Source organism: Piliocolobus tephrosceles, chromosome 15 (genome assembly GCF_002776525.5).
Source record: "Piliocolobus tephrosceles isolate RC106 chromosome 15, ASM277652v3, whole genome shotgun sequence".
NCBI lineage: Eukaryota > Metazoa > Chordata > Mammalia > Primates > Cercopithecidae > Piliocolobus > Piliocolobus tephrosceles.
In genome coordinates, this window is record NC_045448.1 from 11,255,744 (window position 1) to 11,259,510 (window position 3,767).

Genomic DNA, 3,767 nt, shown 5'->3' on the forward strand with positions numbered 1-3,767 from the left:
TCCATCCATCCATCCATCTGTCCAACCATCCATCCATCCATCCATCCATCCATCCATCCATCCATCCATCTATCCATCTATCCAGGCATGTATCCATCCTCCTGTCTCTTCTCCCACCTGTCTATCCATCCATCCATCCATCCATCCATCCATCCATCCATCCATCCATCCATCTGTCCATCCATCCATCCGTCCGTCTGTCTGTCCATCCGTCCATCCATCCACCCACCCACCCATCCATCCATCCACTCATGTATCCATCTTCCCATCTCTTCCTCCACCATCCATCCATCCATCCATCCATCCATCCATCCATCCATCCGTTCATGCACACACCCACTCACTCATTCAGTCTTTCAGTAGGTATTCTCCAAACAGTACAACATACCAGGTATTATGGCTGGTGCAGAGGGAACAGAGATTGAATTGGATACAGATGATGCATTCAAAGAGCAGAGTCTAGGGGTAGTGAGAGGAAAATGTGCTAAGTAGGAAAGAATGAATGAATGAAGATGTCATTATCTGCAAGCCTGAGACTCTCCAAGAAGAAATTAGGTTGTTATTGTTGTGTTTTTTAGAAGTCTTAAATAATGTAGATGTGAGTGAGGCAACCTCCCACTCTGTCTTTTTCCATTGTGTTTCTGCCTCTCCAAGGTTTTCTCTGGCACCATCTGGCTGCTTCCTCTGCTGGAAGCCCTGTGAGATGTGAGGCTCTCCCTGGGAGCCCGAGTGCAGGGGGAGGGCAGGGGCACTGACCTGGTGGCTTCAAGGTGGCCACAACCCCGTCCCCTCCTGTGTCTCCCAGGAGGGATGCTGCCTAAAAGGGCAGAGCAGATGTTCTCAGGCCAGAGTGATCCTTCATCAGCCCCTCCTCCGGGAACAGGAGGTGACAGCATATTTCTCTGAGAGCAAAGGCTAAAATCCTCTGGCATTCTTCTTAATTCAGCCTAGTAGGGTTTTGTGAAACACTTCAGACTCCTAGGGGCAGAGTAAATTCTTTCAACCACTCTAGGCTTTGTGCTTGGAGGCTGGTATGGAGCTCCTTAGGGAGGCAGATTTAGCCAGGCAAGGCAGCACTTTGGGCATGCTGCAGAAACACAACCAGAGAAAAGCTCATTAGAGCTCAGTGGTTTATTTTCAAACTGGCTTGGCAAATCCAGAATCTGGGCATTGAAAGTGAAAATATGTAGATGGCCTCTGTGGCGTGACATGGTGGATGTCATATGAACCATAGGAACAAGTGCTGTCCGTTTCACACCCGATCTTTAGACTTGGACATCGCCCTGCTTGCTGGGGATCCTCCCAGAGCACCACGTCCAAAATGAACCCGGCTTTTTCTCCTTAGTCCAGTTTCTCCTCAACTCTTTGATGCCATCTACCGAGACTTGGGAATCTTTCATTGCCCCCACAACCAGGTAATTACCTAGTGCTGTAGATTTTCCTGCGGGATGTGTGTGTGTGTGTGTGTGTGTGTGTGTGTGTGTGTGTGTGTGTCTGTGTGTTTGGGGGCAATCTGTTCTATCTTGCCCTGATTGCTCTGGTGCCATCCTCAGCTGGACTGTCATAACTGGCTTCTCCCAGGTCTCCATGCAGACCAGATTCCCACCAGTGCATCCTCAAACATCTTCTAGAACATGTCCCAGGGTCTTCAAACCCTGCAGTGTTTCCGTTTGGCCTCGGGAGCTAATAAGTGACTCTCCCCTTCCCCGTCCCAAGTCCCAGCTATAGGTGACGTAGGAGTCAGGCGGATGGAGATCAGAATCTCACCTACTAAGGCTGTGGACCCATGCGGTTGAGGCGTGAGGGCCAAATGCCCAAGCTCCCCGCCCCGACTCCTGACTCCCTCCCTTCAGGATGGACCTTGGGGCTGTCCATCTAAGGGAAAGATCTGCACTGAAGTTACCTAGGAAGCTGCCACACGCCAGCAAGGAAGAGAGACAAAGTCTCTGTGCTAACAGGCTCTCACTGGATTCATTCTACCTAGAGGAGGAAAGAGGAGCGGCTTCCATCTCCTGCTGAGACAGACCTTTCTCCCCCATGGGCAGTGGGGTGGCGAGGGCTGTGAGGCTGGGAGCATTGCTTTGGGGAAGCCCTTCCAGGAACAGAGCGGAGGATTAGGATCCAGTCCAAGCTCCTTAATATGGGACATGGATGATGTGACCACTGCTTATTATTCCAGTGGCTCTCTCTGCCGCTGTGTCTGGAAGGTTCTCTGGTGTGAGCAGTGGCCCTAGGGCCACTTGGATGAGTGAGATTTTGGGTGTAGGCTGGGGTCGTGTCCTGTGGACCCCTCCAAGGTCGGGCTGGCCCTCTTCCTTGCTGCCTCTGGCCTCCCTGCCCTTTACCTTTCAGCAGCATCATCTTGTGTGCCTTGTCCAAGGCGGTATTGCGCAGTCGCTGCCTGAAGGTGCTACTCCTGCCTTGTACCGTTTGGCTACCTCTGCTCAAACCCAGGCGCCTGCTTTTTGGACTGCCTTTTATGACCACTTCCCTCCCAGCCAGCTCAGGTGCTTTTCCTTACAAAGAGAGAGGGGTCTATGGCCGGACCACCCTGAATGTGCCTGGTCTCAGAAGCTAAGCAGGGTTGGCTTGGTCAGTACTTGGATGGGAGACCGCCTGGGAGACCCGGTGCTGTAGACTTGAAAAAAAAAAAGAGGAAGGGGCTTGGTCTGAAGGTGGATTGGTGGGAACAGGGTCTTGGCTATGAGATGTGGGAGCTAGAGTGATTTTGTGCTAATGTAATTCTTGGTTGTTACATTTAACAACTAGTAGTGAAGCATCTTTAGCAGCAATTGAAAGATACTGGTAGCTTCACAATACCCAGAGAGTTTTCCAAGGAGTGGGTTAGTTTTTTTTTCCTCTTGACTGTGGGCATTTTGCTAGAGAGGTAACTTAGCACTATTTCTTAAAGAGCAAAGGAATAAAGGATGCAATAACTGACAAAATGGAATATCATGCTAATTTTTAGGCAATAGTTTTCTTTTGTGGTCTGCAGTGGAGTGGACAACCTGCTGAGAAAACTGAGGCCTCCTTCCAGTTGACTGACGTCAAGGTCAGGAGGAGCAGGAGATCCATTTGGGTGGAATTTATGACTTCACAATCATTGAAAGTTGAAGATGAACACATTAAAAAAATTAGTGTATAGGAGAAAGTAGTCATGCTCATTTAAAGGTATTTTGGGCTGTTTGGGTAAGGTGACTGTGTTTTCCTTTCTTTTCAGTAGGAAAAAGTTGCTATTCTTCTCTCTGGAGCTTGTTGTTGTATCTCAGACGCTGAGTTTTGAGCTCCAGAAACCTAGAGTCAGGGCGTGGAACGAGATGCGGCTTTATCTGTGCACAGGGCTGCTGCTGCTGCAGTGGGCAGGGGGCGGAGAGGGGGCGGGCAGGGGGCGGGGTGGGGGGGCCGGGGTGGGGGTGTGTGGCATGGCTCTAGTTAATGCAGACAGACCCATCCATTCCTGGCCTCCAGATGCATTTGCAGCATGTCCTTTAATCAAGGCTCAAACCTGCTAAAATAATTTACATTAGATTCTGATGGTATTTTGGTGTCAATTTGAATAGAACTTGGGCAAGTTCTCCAGGTCTATTGAGCAGTAGATAGGGCAGTAAAATGAAATGCAAAAAAAAAAAAAAAAAGTGCATATGCATAAAATATAAGCATGTGACGTTTTAAATGAAAAAATCATGCCGGGTGCGGTGGCTCACGCCTGTAATCCCAGCACTTTGGGAGGCCGAGGTGGGTGGATCATGAGGTCAGGAGATCAAGAC